Source organism: Dermacentor albipictus, chromosome 1 (genome assembly GCF_038994185.2).
Source record: "Dermacentor albipictus isolate Rhodes 1998 colony chromosome 1, USDA_Dalb.pri_finalv2, whole genome shotgun sequence".
Lineage (NCBI taxonomy): Eukaryota > Metazoa > Arthropoda > Arachnida > Ixodida > Ixodidae > Dermacentor > Dermacentor albipictus.
Window position 1 is genome coordinate 324,167,423 of NC_091821.1, and position 15,412 is coordinate 324,182,834.

The 15,412-nt window shown below is 48.6% G+C and overlaps 1 protein-coding gene across 1 annotated transcript in view; it reads left to right on the forward strand.

Moving 5' to 3' along the window:
• Window positions 1-2,146: 2,146 nt before the first annotated feature.
• The window catches only part of Ndae1 (Na[+]-driven anion exchanger 1), a 248,863-nt gene continuing 235,597 nt past the window's right edge, over window positions 2,147-15,412 (forward strand). Inside the window, exon 1 of the mRNA XM_065453181.1 lies at window positions 2,147-2,782. The gene's annotated coding sequence lies outside the window, so the exon portion shown is untranslated. The remainder of the gene's footprint in view (window positions 2,783-15,412) is intronic.

Sequence of the window (15,412 nt, forward strand, 5' to 3'; positions counted from 1 at the left end):
CACACTTATGCCGCTCTATTGCCCCTCTGAGGGGCACTTCAGTATCACTTACTATTGACGTGTGATCAGCAGCACTGTAGTAAATAAAGAAACAGAAAACGGTCACAAAGCGTTGAATTAACCAGGCGCTCTCGCCAAGGAGGAAGTTCTGTCTATTCGTCAGCATGCTATTCAAAAGGGCACGTACCGGTTCTTGGTACGCCCTCGGCAGGTTACGTGTGTTTCACTCGGAGACACGGAACACTTTCTGTGGTCGCGAGCCCAAGATATACCGCGATGAAAGAAAGGGACGCTGATCTCTAAAACGTGCAGAAGAAAAGCGTTCCACGTGCGTGCCTGCAGCACCTCGTGCTTCCGGAAGGGTTTGTTACAACCCACGAGATAGCTTCTCGTTCTTTTTCTTGCGTTCCTAAAAGACATCGATACGCTGTACATGTGGTAACGTTCGAGAGACGCTCAGGCGGAGCAATTGCTGGCCTCGATTACCAGACTGCTTGTAACTATTTACAGGCTGTGTTCCAATACTCGCCGTATGTAGACGTACGGCAAAATAGCTAAGCTAAAGGCATCCATCTTAAGTAACGTTACAGTTTAAAATAATAATAATAAATTCCGGATTTCTAAGAGCCAGAACCACGATCTGATTATGAGATACGGCGGAGTGGGACTCCGGATGAATTTCGACCACCTGGAGCTTTTTTGTGTGTGTGCATGGTACCAGCTGCAATGCAGCTGTGGAAGACGATATAATCAAGAGTCTTAACGAAAACGGTCTGGTCAAGGTAAACAACGCGCGCACGCACACTTGCTTGCTTGCCATCGCCAGCATTCAACATACATGTCGTCGTTTGAAATGTTAAGAAGTAAAGAAACTTTACCCGAATAATTTATTTACGTATTTACTTTTGCCACGGTATATCACTCTATAACCGTGGCAGCGGGAACGGTGTGGAGTAATATTTTATTATCACAAGTTGCCAAGATTCCTGAGGATTCTCTGCGAAGAGAAAGCAATAGATATCAGGTGACACCACTTAATCTAGTTTGCTGAACTCTACAGCGCAAATATTAACCTTACGGGTGGTTGAGAGAAAAAAGAAAGATGAAATCAAGAATTTGACTTAACTTCACATACGCGAAGCAACCAACTGCCGTTTCATAAACGATATTTTATTCAGATACATTTTTTTCTATCTGCAATGTAGTTTTGTTTGGTGGGGTTAACTTTCGCTACGATTTACAAAGCTGTGTGATGTACGCAGCAATACTTGAAATAGGAAGAAATACTTTCTGCAGTAAGCAACCAATATGGTTAGAGCTTCGATAAGTTCACGCATATTGTTGTGCCGAATTTGGCATTGCGACACTGACCTTCTTAACAACATGCCAAACAAAATAGTCAGCAGAAAAAAAAAATCGATGCTGACTGTATCAAAGAACTTTTTTTTTTGTTAATCATGACGGGGATAACACCTGACACAAATGCTGCACATTTATCTCCGCGCTTAGCAGAAGTTCATAAGACACGAATAAACTATAATATTCCTATCATCAAACTAGCCACGAGTTCAGTGCAAGTATACATAGCCACCTCGTCGAAACGTACTTTCTCCTTTCGCCGTACACTTCGCATGAGATTGCCTGTTCTGAAACTCAACAAAATCTGATAATTAAAAATAAATACTTAAACTTCAAAGCTTCTTGGTGTCATTAACGAATATATGCAACTGGTTTAAAAGACGTCCAACACAAATAGACAAAAGAAAGAACTTCGAATGATTAGCTTCTGGACACTCTTCAAGTCTCGAGGCACTCGTGCTTTCAAGATATCGCATGCCCATTCGCTGACCTGCTTTCTTTCGCGGATAATTCGGGTCGACGTAATAGGACCTGGGCTTATCGCGCCCGGCGGAAAACCCTGGCCCAGAGCGAGAGCTGCCGCAGTGGCGAGAGCGTTCGCTTTATGCGAAGCCGCCTCTATCTCAACTGGCGCGCAGCTTACTCGAGTCGCCGAGATAGCCAAGGTCTTCGCTTCTTTTTCGCGTTTCTTCTATTCCCACGGAACCGCGCCGGCCCGGCAACCGGAAGCATCCGGTAGCAGACGACGCGGGAGCCTTGTGGCGGGAAGGATCACGTGCCTAGCGACGTCACCGCAGAACCTAGCCTCGGTCCCGGCGCCCGGCAGAACGTCAGCGGAAAGCAGCGCCGCCATTGGCCGGAGCGGAACAAGCGTCGATCGCCTGCCATCCGACCGCCTTCTGCACTGCGGCGAAACCAGCCAGCACCTTCTGCTGGGGAGGCCGTTGTAGGGTTTCAAACGAGGATAACCTCCCCACAAAAGAAAGACGAAAAGGACGCTTTTCCTCCCTTGGAAACAGGCAACCAACCTTTCGACTGGTCACACTCGGCCGGACTGTCTGCACGGCGCTTTGATTGTGCCGTTGTTGGCTGTCCGGTCGACAGCCGCGGACCGAGTGGTGCTGCTGCGACAGTGGTGTAGTGTGTAGTGCGCTGCGCTTCGCAAACTGCGGTTCACGTGTGTGTTGCAGTCGGTCCCGCATCGTCACAGATCGGACGACTTTCTGGCGGCATCGTTGTCGTTTCCGCGACTCCGTGTGCTGCTGTTAATGTGACTTGGTGAACGGTGCGGACGCGAATGAAGTTCGGAAATCACCGGTACCTTGGCGATCCTCGGCCCAGTGGAAGCTGAGTGACGCTTGCCGTTGCCGCCGCCGCCAGCACTTCCCAGACACCGTTGCGCTCGTTGCTGTCTTTAGAAGCTGTGAGTACAGAGCGCAGACTTTATCGCCCTAATTCCCTGTCCCTCCCGACGCTAATTGATGGTGCACCCACGCATAGCCGACCTAAAGTGTTTGCTCGGCGCCTTAGAAAACGTTTTCGGCGACATTTTCAATCGATCCACAGCAAACCATCGCGGTGACGGACGGTGCGAAACGGCGTACTCGGGCGCCGGTCTAGGTTCATTCAACCGTGTGCGTGCTGGTGGAGTATGCTGGCCATACTTTGGAACCCAGCAACAAGCAATACCTCCTTACTCGGTTCGGTGCCCTATGACCAGCTCCTTCGCGCGCGCGTAAAGTGCCATGCCACGTCGTGACGGCGAAATGAATCGCGCCTCCCGGCATCGTTTTTTCTACGGCGGCCGCGTCAGAAATGTCAAGTGCTCTTGAGGAGCCGCCAAAACCTTGGGCGCGGGCGTTTTTCGGGTCTGGTCATTTATAGCTCCGGCGGCCGCAGCCTCCTGTGGCTCAGGCGGCTGCGAGAAGCTAGCTGTGGTGCAACGGTTCTTTCTTTTTTTCTTTTTCCTCTCCTCTTGACTGGCGCCGCTTCTTTTCGTCTTCCTCTTCCTTCCCGCCGTCCGTCTCGGGAGACGGGCGCGCCAGAGTTTCGACAGGGAAGCGTTTTCTCTGCGTAACTATCGGTCTGGAGTGCTTGAAGTTCAGCCAGCGTCACAAGGTGCAGCAAGCGTCAGTCACGTGCATGCGCGTTACGTCGCTGACACCATAGGATGACACTACGCCTGTGCGTAACTTCGGCCAGATGTGTCGGTACGCGCGACTTTGGCCGCTGCGTCAGGAGCTGCTCACTTGTTTGAATCACCCGGTTTGATTCTTCATATGCGCGTAACATGTGACTAATGACCTCCTTGTACGAACTGATATTTGCCTCTAGTATAACGGCGTATGAGCTATGAGTCACAAATGAATTATCCTGCGCGGTTCATCGACGAGCCGCAGCCTTGTATCAGCGTGAGTACTTTGTGACGCTGTAGTGATGTGTAAATTAGGTCTGTGAATGCCCGGATACAACTTTGTGTGGGGAAGTGCTGCTGTAAAGCCGGGTGATCGACGGACACTTCTGCTGATATATCCCCAGTCGCTGCAACAAGGTGCCACTGACACACACGCGTATGAATGAAATCGTTATCATTTCTGTTCTTGAGATCGGCGAGGCCTCGTCGCCAGAGCGTAAATTGGGTTCACTCGGTTATGCATGATCTACAAATAACCGCGTATAGCAAGGACCATGGGGAAAAGCGACATGCGATATGTGTTGTCGTCACGTTCATTTTACGCGCTCTTATTTGCTAGCGACACGCTGTACACAAGTGCAAAGACACGTACCACGATAACATTTTGTATCAGTGCCACATGTGGGCAGGCCGAAAATAAATCTGAACAGCCTGTATTTTGTGCCGCAACCTAAACTGACATCGTGCATGAGCATCACCTGCGTAACTTCCCCACGTCCTCGCGGTAATTAGGCGTACACCGTTAGCACATGCTGCAGCGAACACGAGTCTGTACGTTCAACACATCGAAACCACGACCCGACGTTTCTATTTGTGCAGATACACTCTTATCTGTTCTCCCATTTTTTGTGAAAGAGATCCCTGTTTTTGATGAGCTTCTCGTTGATGTTAATTCCCTGCCTTTCAGTGTATGGTTATTCTGATCTCTCTCCCGCTTCGTCCCTACAGGTCATTCTAATTGGCATTGCATTCCTTTGCCATAGCAGTGATTCGAAAGCGCAACCTTGTGCCCAGAAGTAGGGTAGCCGTTCAGGCGCAACGGATCCTCAGAAAAGTTATTGACTCTTGACTCTCCTGCGTCGACTGAGCCAATAAACTCGATATTTCCCTACCATGCCTTAAAAGAGGAGTGGCTGCAGACTAGCTGTCGACCGCAGCTTCACGGCGAGCACCTGCAATGTCGGAGACGGTATGAGCATATATCCTAATATTGTTCTCCTGCTGTGCACTTCGTCAGTGTCCTCACAATCTTTCGTGTCTTGAGGACAGTACCAGCCTCTTACTTCATGTGTGAGGCTCAATGGCAGGCTCTCTTCGACCGACGACCTTTCTCTCTACAATTGCCTGAGGTCATCGATCAGCCTGACACACGAGGAGATTGAAGAAAGAGAGAGAGCGAGAAAAAGTATGATTGTAGTAAGCGAACACGATGAGGGAATGAGTAATGCTCTTTCGATCTGACATTGGAAAATGCCCCTTCGTCATAGCCGATCTATAAGAGAAAGGAAGAAAGAAAGAAATAACTCTCTACATGCACGAAACCCTGAAGTAAAAAGGAGAATCGCAGCAGTCAGAGAAACTGAATGCCTAGTTGTCCTCGCTTCACGTTTTTTTTTACTTCTCTTTTGCTGTCATCATGATATTTGTTCGCAAAAAAATGGCTTCGACTGCGCACGCGCGATGGGTCTGCTTAAAGAACAACGTTATAATCCTGCGTGTTGACGCCGTCGCATGGACTGAAAAAAATCAAGAGGCAGTGTCGGCCTGGTGTGAACCATTATTTTCTATAATAGATAAATATACCTGTTCTGCATACTTACGTAAGCAACATAAAATATGTTGTTACTTGGTCGTATGCCTTCAAACTATCTTCACTGCAAGACAGCCTCTAATTGATCAACGCTCTGATAAGCCCAGTAAACGTTTACGTTCGGGCTTTACATGCATTATTCGAGACAGCGAGAGGTCTGCTATATATACCTCGCGGTAACGTAAAACTCTCTGTTGATCAAGAATCGCTCGCCTTGTCCCGTCTTTCGCGCTGTTTAGTTGAAAGTTGTTGCCTTTCCATTAACTATCTCCGATTCAGACCTTGGAGAAATACGAGCCGCAGAAGCAGCATGCGTCTAAATTTTCGCTGTAAGCGCAGTCTAAAACACAGTTTAATGAATGAATGAATGAATGAATGAATGAATGAATGAATGAATGAATGAATGAATGAATGAATGAATGAATGAATGGTCGTCAGTTCGAGAGGATAATAATAATAATAATATTTGGGGTTTTACGTGCCAAAACCACTTTCTGATTATGAGGCACGCCGTAGTGGAGGACTCCGGAAATTTCGACCACCTGGGGTTCTTTAACCTGCACCTAAATCTAAGCACAGGGGTGTTTTCGCATTTCGCCCCCATCGAAATGCGGCCGCCGTGGCCGGGATTCGATCCCGCGACCTCGTGCTCAGCAGCCCAACACCATAGCCACTGAGCAACCACGGCGGGTAGTTCGAGAGGATGGTCCAATGCCTAATTACTGAGAAGGTAACAGGGAGTGAAGGACTTTGGTAAATAACATAAATGTAAACGATCTTAATAAAAAGAGAAGCAAGGAGAAAGAGGTTTTGTACACTTTCTTTGTTCCTGTTGCCCAGAAACCGCTGTGTAGCTTACTTGATAGAGCACCGCAATGCAGAAGATGTGGGTTCAACTCCCACCATGCGACAAGTTGTCTTTTCGTCCGTTTGTCCTTATTATTTCCACGTTTCGAGTAAAAGCAACAGCGAATTTCCCCTGCAGTTTCCTTGGATTCAGTGGCCGTTGGTTTCATGTGGTTGTATACCTACAACAGAAAATACATAGTCCCTCGATTTTCCTTATTATTCTTGCTCATTAATTAAGGGCGATTAAATTATCCGCTGTAACCACATTTGCACTGTCCTGATGCCCTCACACATGCGCTCGCAGTGTAAGCGAAATGCCGCCGCCTGTGTTCGCTCCTGCAAGACGCAACATGCAGTATGTGCGCACCCCTTCTAGCGCGCGGCCTTGCGCGCGACGTCGTCACAGTGTCCCCCCCCTCGCGTGTTCCCCGTCATCCTGCAGCGACCGTGAGAGCGCGGTTGCAGCACAGAGGCGTATACGTGATCCATCACGTCGTCTTCGCCTCCGAGCGTGGGCGGAGGATCACGTACTCTCCACGTGGCGACCTTACTCCTTCGGGATGACCGGCGCGGGCTCATTTTTGTACTCTTCACAATGACCGCGACGCAGCAGCGGTATCCGGGATACGTCGAGTACATTGTATGCGCACTCCAGAGTGTCTGTTGCCGAGTGCCGCATTCGTGTCGCGCTTTGTGCTATACGCTCACGGACATATTCGTAACCGGCTTGCGGCGCCATTATGTACCGCTTACACTGTCGACGGCAAAGTCGCCTGTACTTGCGGATCTTTTGCAAGTTCTTCGCTACGGCGCCTTTCACTCGATTTGTACTCCAGGAACAGTTATGGGAGGAGATTTTCGTCCATCACAGCTTCCCGAGTGCGGCGTTGGAACCATTAGTATACTCGCTGCTATAATGCCTGTGTTTCACTGCTGCGAGGTTTATTTGTGGCCTCTCTGAGTGCCTGCTTTTCTGTGTGCCAGGCAACAGCAGTCAGGGAAGAAAATGAAACTAAATCGTTTGTCGTGATGGCTCGTTCTGCTGCAGTTTCCGAAGTTATCCGAGAGCGCCTCATTGTAGTAAAGCGAAATTCGAACGGTTCGCCATATGGAAAGGGGGAGGATCTGAAACTAAGCACTAAACTTTCGAAGCGTTTTACGACCTAATACGCCTGGTTCTCATACGGGAACGTCCCTTGACCGGCCACAAACCATGGAAGCGCCATTAATCTCAAGTCAACAATCTCTTAGCGCAAACAAGTTTAATGCGACGTGAAAAAACAGAACAAAGCAAAAATCGGGCAGATCTCATCTACCATGAAAAGTATGCTAATAGCCGAAACGCGTCATGTGTGAGGCGTGTGCTGCAGCCGGGTTCCTCTCGCGCTTCTCCCTGGACACGCTGCGCCATCTAGTGTTGTTTCAGCGAAGTCCGGCGTTGCCTCCGAAATGCGCGGCGCGCTAGTGCATGCGAATTAATCCCTCCCTGCCCTCGGTGGAGCGTGTCAAGGCGTCGCGATGCTGTGCTTGAGGAACCGGTGTGTCGCGGGTTCCCGGTGTAACCCGTTATCACGCGAGTGCTGTGAACAAGGTTCGGCGCACATTTTCTGATTGCACTATACCTTCAGAATCGGTCACATTTCTGGTTGGATAGTTAGATAGGCGGAAAGAAAACTGGTCCGACAATGCCAAGGATTGTATTCGCATTAAATATCAGCAGACTTCAGCGGGTCCTCTGGTGCTGAGTTAATTTGCTACGGCAGCAGTAGCACGCCCTCAATGCTGAACCGCCTTCTTCTGAAGTACAACTCCTTTGCGATGCTCATGCACGTCGTCCTCGTCCGCTATACTACAGGTCGGGTAATCCGAAATACATGCACAGACGCCACCACTCACTGCAGACATTAAATTTTATTACGGAGAGAAGCAACACGCTCACTGGTTTCACAGTGTGGCTCAATATGCAACGATAAGCCACTTTTCTACGGCCTGATTGTCGTCTGCAGCGCAAGCACAGTGATAGTGGCATAGTTCTTTTTCTTTTTTGTCTTCGCCCTATGGCGAGAGCGTAGGTAAGGTTGAGGAGGTTACTTGACAGCATACATGCTAATGACGACATCTATTTCCGGCGACGTCGGCGGTGGCGTAACGGAAAGGACGGACATACACAGCAAATGCGCAGTGTCTCGCGCTTTCCACCGCTGTCGCAAGTAAAAAGATGAAACTAGGTCAGGTTGCTTTTGTTCAGATATATTTTAGGCAGTGTTTTCGCTGTACGGCGAGATTAACCTTTAAACACGACTGATATGCGATGGCCGCTTATGGTGGCCGTCGTAATTAGAAATGCTTTGGGTCGCAATATTCGTAATGGAGCTCGGCAGGCCATGTAAGGCATAGGGCATGCAGATAACCGGTGGTCTATTTGAGTTACAGGATCGCTGCAAGGGAAGAAAATGGAAGTGCAGTCTAGGACGGTACAGAAGTTGGTGATATGATGAAATTAGTGAACCGGCAGACATGACTTGGAATCATCTATAGCGCTAGACCGGAGTATGCAATTGCAGATCGCTGGAACGGACCTTCGTCCTGCAGGCGAGTTTAAGGTGATTCGTAAAGTAAAAGATGCATGGTACTCAACTAATTCGAGTCGTCTGAGAGCTGGCGGAGTCAGCGTGCTGCGTGCCATTGTCAATGCCCGCCGCTCCGTAGGACACTCCCGAATGCCTCGATACGACCGTATAGATTGCACTTATCGCTGTTTAGCGCGGATAGTGCCAGGAGCTGGCCAAACAAGTACAACCGGCGCCGCATTTAGCAACACTTACTTTGTCTTTGTGCAACACGAGGTACGCAGGCCTCAATCATGCAGGACCCGTAAATTGCCTCGCGAGGCTCTGTTTGTCTCAATATCTTTGTGCTTGCGTGCATGCTCGCACGCATGCGTTTTCGCTGTGTATTTTTTTCATCCTTCTCCGTGTTCGTCTGAAGCATCATGTGCGCGCCAAGCTTGTGGGTATAAGTTAAGTAAACCTCACCAGTGGTTCTTATTAAACGCATTGTCTTTGTCGCATGCTAACCCGGTAGCTCCATCGGTATATGTAGTACTTTTTTCAGGTGCCATCAGCGAGAAACGTGGATCGCGTTGACTTCAAGCACTCAAGGTTGTGAGGCATACGACGCGTGGCTGCCCGCATCGTGCCTTTTGTTTACATGTCGTAATTCTTTCTTATCGCACAAAAGAGAAGTCTTTGAGCGCTTTGATGCGATGCCGACTATACTGTTCATCGCGCGTTATCAAATCAGAAGTGAATAGCGGTACTAACGCCTAAGAGCCCATGAGTTTTCGAAAATATGTGTTATGTTCTTTCGTTCGACGTGGTGCTGAACGAAGGAAGAACGTATATCGAGCCCAGCTGCTTGTGAGCGATGTGCCAGTAGGTGTCGTGCTTGCATGCGCACGTGTGTGGTTGTGTGCAAGAGCTAGAACAGTGCTTAAACGAGTCCTTCCCCGTGTTCGCCAGCAATTGGCGTGATATACATGACTCCCATGTACACGTGCCTTGTTGTTTCTGACGTAGACGCTGACGACTGCTAGTTCTTCACGAACGGCGTCGTGTCATTCCCTCGTGATGCCGGATGACAGGGCCAAGGCCTGGCGCCGGTATATACGCGTTGTGATTCCGGAAGTGATATTATCGCTCTCCGAAGGCCTTCCGCTCTCTCGACGCAATTGTCCGGAAGATGGCAGCGGAGAGACTTTCTCGAGAACTCGAAAAAAAAAAAGTAAGGAAAGAAAGAAAGAAAGAAAGAAAGAAAGAAAGAAAGAAAGAAAGAAAGAAAAAAAGAAAGAGAAAGTTCTCGATGCACAGACGTTCAAATTCAGTGTTCCGTTGATACCGAGCTGGGCGTAATTGAATTGAATTGAATTGAATTTTATTCAAAATAGGAAAGTACACAGGAAATGTTGTACAGGACATCTGGATCCCTAGCTCAAGGCTAGTTGGGATCCATGCTAGTTATTAATTCACATTCTTAACATCAATACGAAGAAGTATAAGTAAGTCATATATACATAAACATTCAATTAGAACACAAGGCAGGGTACGTCTATTAGCTACGAGAAACCGACAGAAAGGAATTTGTATTTAGTAAATTATACAGTGCAAGTGAAAAGGGTAAACATGTGTATACAATCCAGATGAAAACTATGCAGATAATAGTAATGAGTGATAATGGAATTTCACTGATAGTGAAAAACATTTTGCTTGTTTTACTTCTGTTGGTAAGCTGTTCCATAGGAGTGCTCCAGTGTTGCTTAACCTTCGCCTTCCATATACATTATGCATTTTTGGCAAGAGAAAATGCTTTCTCTGTTCGAGAATTGTCCCGTCTTCTGGCGCTCTCGTCGTCTGCTCGAAATGGTCGTAAATTCTGTAGACCGTTGATCTCCGAAGCGGCCTCTCTTTATCTTTCCCCTGTGCATGTTCGTCGTGTCTACCGCTCAGTGCTAGTGCAGATAGATGCGTGTTCATATTGCGCCTCATTGTTATACTTGTCCCTCTCACACCCCACTTCACCCGCTACTTTCACTGCTGCCTGCGCTTCTGCTTTCAGAGATACCCAAACTCATAACCCATGATGGGCTATAAAGTGCTGGGCTATTGCTACAGCCTTGCTGAAGTGGTCGGATTGTGCTGCAGCGGAAACAAGAGCAATGTAGAGAAAAGACGTGGACTGCGCTGTGTGCAGGCGGCTTTGTGCCTATGGAAATAACAAATTAACCTGGGAGTCTGCAGAACGCGATTTGCCTTTTCACTTGCCTTTTAAATGATGCCGTCGTGTGTTTTTAGCTTTACTTGGCCGATCTTAAGGCCAAGTCGCGGGGACGATTCTCGGGACGCGGACGCCGCATTTCGATGGGCGCGGAAAAAAAAAAAAGAAAGAAAACTCCCGGGTGCCAAGCATTGGGTGCACGTTATAATGAAGCCCCGGTGGTCAAAATGATCCTGGAGTCCCCCATTGCGACATTGCCTCATTATCAGATAGTGGTGTTGAAATTCATTTCTTTTGAAGTTCAGGAATTTATACTTATATCGTCCTTTATTTTACCCTGTACGCCCACGGACGATACTATCAAGGGGGATGCGCAATTTGGCCTGGATGCGTACACATGAAACAACGCGAAACTTGGCATTTGTTTTATACGCCGGAACGCCTGCCGAATATTCAATATAATTTCATTGGTAAGTAAATTAGTACAAAAATAGTTGTATACAGGAAATAAAAGATAAATAAATAAAGAAAAGAAGAAATAAAGAAAGAAAAAAGTTATAATCGTTATAATCATAAGCGCCAACTCGGATGGGGTGAAAGGTTGTCGTCGTACGCGCCAAGACAGGGGCGCCCCACGTGAGCTGCACTTCGGCGACCTTGTGCGTGTTCATGCAGCGTGTGTATGGCTTCGTTCGTTAGCGAGTAAACGCTTACATAAAGAAACGGCGGCCACGTTCTTTCCTGGAATCGTGCTGTGTGCATCGCTCTCGCGTGCCAGCAGCCTTCACGCTTTGTGACCTTCGCTGTCGGTCCGTGGAGAGAACGGTAGGCTGGAGTGAGGGAGAGGTGACGATGATGGAGCCTTGCAGCGATGGACGCTGTGGCGTTTACACTGTTGACGGGAGCACGGGGCAGCAAGCACGTGTCTCGGGATTCGATCGGTGTCTGATCGGTTCGTTTAAATTGGCTGCGAGATGCGGAGAGATAGATATACGCAGTCGCTTGTCAAACACTGCCGGTCCGCCGCGTGTGTCGCATAAACATGCACTTCTCGTTTCCTAATCTTCGCGCCATTTCTGCGAGCTGTACAGACAGACGATGTGTGTGGCGGGCGCAAACACTCGCCATGCGATGTGTTTACCAAGTGTAGGTATGTAGGTGCTTATGGTTGGCGTGCGTGTTTGCCAGCGTCGTGCATACGTCACATGACACTCGGTTTGTTCCGCAACGGGCGCCTATACGCACGCGCCTCGTTGTATCTTCTTCGCTGTTTCCGAACTGCGCACTTTTGCGCGGAGACGTGTGCATTTCGCTTCCTTTCTCGTGGGTGTGGGACGCGCACTCTCCATCGGGCCCCGCCGCTCATCTCTTATTTGGCAGCTGCTGCAGCCCGCTCAGTACTATACATAACGTGGGCGGCCATCGTTCGGGTGTCTCCACAAAACACCGCGGCCTTTCTGACTGCTATATTAGGGGTGTATTTCTGCCCCGAAGGGTGTAGCCGTAACAGCCGCGCTCGGACGATACGGTAATACGCTGGCCCAGCTGTCTGCCCCTAACCGTACGACAATGCCATTTCAAAAAATGGCTGTGGCTTAGCTAAGGTTAAGCCCAGGATGCGAAGCATACTAGCCTTTATTTTAGTTGTTGAACCACTGTTTAGCCTGGAACTGCTGTTGCTTGGCTATATTTGGTTCGGCTAGACGAAGAAACAACTCATGCGTTACTCTGCTTCGCCTTCAAGAGTGGAACGCGACAGCATTCCCGTCGACCCGCCAAGGGGTGTAAGACAATGGGCTACGGCGCAGCGACTACGCGCCCCGCATCGGACGCGGTGAGCGTCGAGCAACGCAGCGTTCGGCGCGACAACGAAATGTGCGCCTGAGCAAGCGACGCACGCCTAATACGCCAAAAATAAAGCTGAATTAATTGAGAGTTTTATAATAGGGGCCTAAATAAGTTTTGAGGGTGTTATAGCGTTGGAGCATGCAGGGGAGAGAGGGAGAGAAGCGGGATGTGGGGGAAGGCAGGGAGGTTAACCGGATGAGATTATGGTTTGCTACCCTGCACTGGGGGAAGGGTAAGGGGAAATGAAAGACGGAAGGAGCAGCGGAGAGAAAAAAGCAAAGAAACGGCAAAAAAGAGATGTAAGGAAAGTTGTTAACGTCCATGAGAATTACAGTGTCTCCAATAGGCCACTCGAACGTAAAAATTTCAAAAGCGCCTTCACCGTCTTGTGGTGTGACGACCGTATAGGTTGACGTTACAGGACTGTCTGCTCCGAAAACGGCCGGTCGTCAAGACGCGCCAGCGTGGTCGCGAGTGAGTGCCTGTGTGCGCTGTATCGGGCACAATGACAAAGAACGTTCTCGATAGTTTCCTCGTCGCCGTACTGGTCGTGCGCAGCACCATCCTCCCATCCGACGCGGAAAGCAAACGACTTCGCAAAGGCGGCGCCAAGCCACGATCGGTAAAGTACTGTTTTCTCGGGTCGGGGTAGTCTGCAGGTGCAGGCTGAAGTTGCAGACAGGGGTCCAGTCTATGTAGACGTGTGTGCTGGAAACTAGGTGTGTTCCACAATTATTGTGAGGCATCGCACGCAAGCACTAGAAGTTGCGCTGCTGCATCTGTTCTTGACAGCGGGATTGACTCCTGCACGCCGTGTTTATGAGCAGATCGAGCAGCTTCATCGGCCTGTTCATCACCCATTATGCCACAGTGGCTAGGTATCCACTGAAATGAGACGTCGTGTTCTTCCTCGACGAGGCGATGAAGGAGCTCTCGGATTTGTTGGAGTGAAGAGTTTTAGAGTAGGGATTCGCTGTGGCTTTGCGTTTGCGGACAGCGTCGTGTGCTTGCTGCGCCGCTATGGCGTCAAAGAAGATATGTTGTAAATATTAACGCAATAGCGTCAACGGCCCCGCGTTCCAAAAAATACGGTGTCGGCGTCCGGCGCTGCACATCCCGTGAGCGTAAAATCATTAACACTGTTAACAGTGTTAATTAACAACAGCGCTGTTAACAACCTTGCGAGGAACATCTAGTTTTGGCGTCTTTTACGATGCTCTATAAGATTCCCTAATCTACACATTGAAAAATGTACAAAAAACCAAAGTTAGCGCATTGCTTTTAATTAACCAAGTGAATGTCAAGGACCAAATAAATAGCTGGCGGTTTCTCAACTGAACTCTGAATGGTTTTACTCGCGTTGCATGACCCATATTTTCAAGATGTTCGGGCATAACAACCGGCCTGTGCATGAGAAAAAAGCGAAAATACGCTTAATAATAATAATAATAATAATAATAATAATAATAATAATAATAATAATAATAATAATAATAATAATAATAATAATAAAGAGGAGTAGAAAACGGAAGAGGAAATAATATTCGTTAACTCTAATTGAACTGCGGAGAGTTCAGTATGGGCGTGAGTCGAGCATCCATATTTAAGCATCTTATATGCCAATCGCTCCACTGAAGTTGGGAGCGCGAAAACTAATCCTATGCGTACATTAGCTGACGCTCGCGTGTCGCTGCATATATAGGCGCGTCCTACACCACGGCGAGTTCCGCATTCCGCTGCGAAATTGGATTGCGCGCGGAAAAAAAAAAACAACAAGGAAAAACGGGAAGTTGCTTCAAGCTCAGCTAACTGCAGTTAGAGGGCCAAGTTAGGTTATTTCGTCTTGGACGAGGCGCCAGGGCGGGCAATGCGTCCAGGCCGGCTTTGGCGCCGAGAATGCTAAGCGGCCCCTTCCTGCTGCGCTTGAGACCTTGGAAGAATTGCACTGGGCGCAGAAGGAAACAAAGCAAAGCGAGAAAGCGAGGACTTTAGCCATAGAAGTGACGACTGGCGTACTAAGCGGTATGTAGTGTTGACACGCAGAAGTGCAGCCAGTAAGCCGCGGTTGTCCTTCTTGCGACTGGCACGTTTCCGTTTCTTACGACTTAAATAAAGAAAAAAATATCTGCTCAATCTGAGTCTGCTGTCGAGTCCTTCGCTTTTGTCGGTGTGCTTGTGAAAGCGCTAGGCGTTGTTTTGCGATGTCGTATAAAGAGTTATAATAACAACGACTTGGCTGCGCGATCTCACGGTCACCGGAAGCCGCCTTGTTGCCATATAGCTAGCTGTCCGTGATGCGCTGGCGGTGCTATACGGTGACAGACCGTGGGCGCGCGTATTATAGTCATAGCGAGTACAACGCAACAGAAAAAAAAAGAAAGCAGTGTCCTTGAAGCGTTTCAAGCCCCTTTGATTACTGGATGCGGCACGTTGTTGCGTATATGGACTTGCACAATTGCCTGGTTGTTCGTATTCAACGCGCTATTGAAAAAGTGAAGCTGTTCAGGTGTGTTTAAGGAGATGGGAAAGAAAAAGAAATGAAAAAGTCGTTGCCAGAATCCGCGTGCCGACTACGTCGT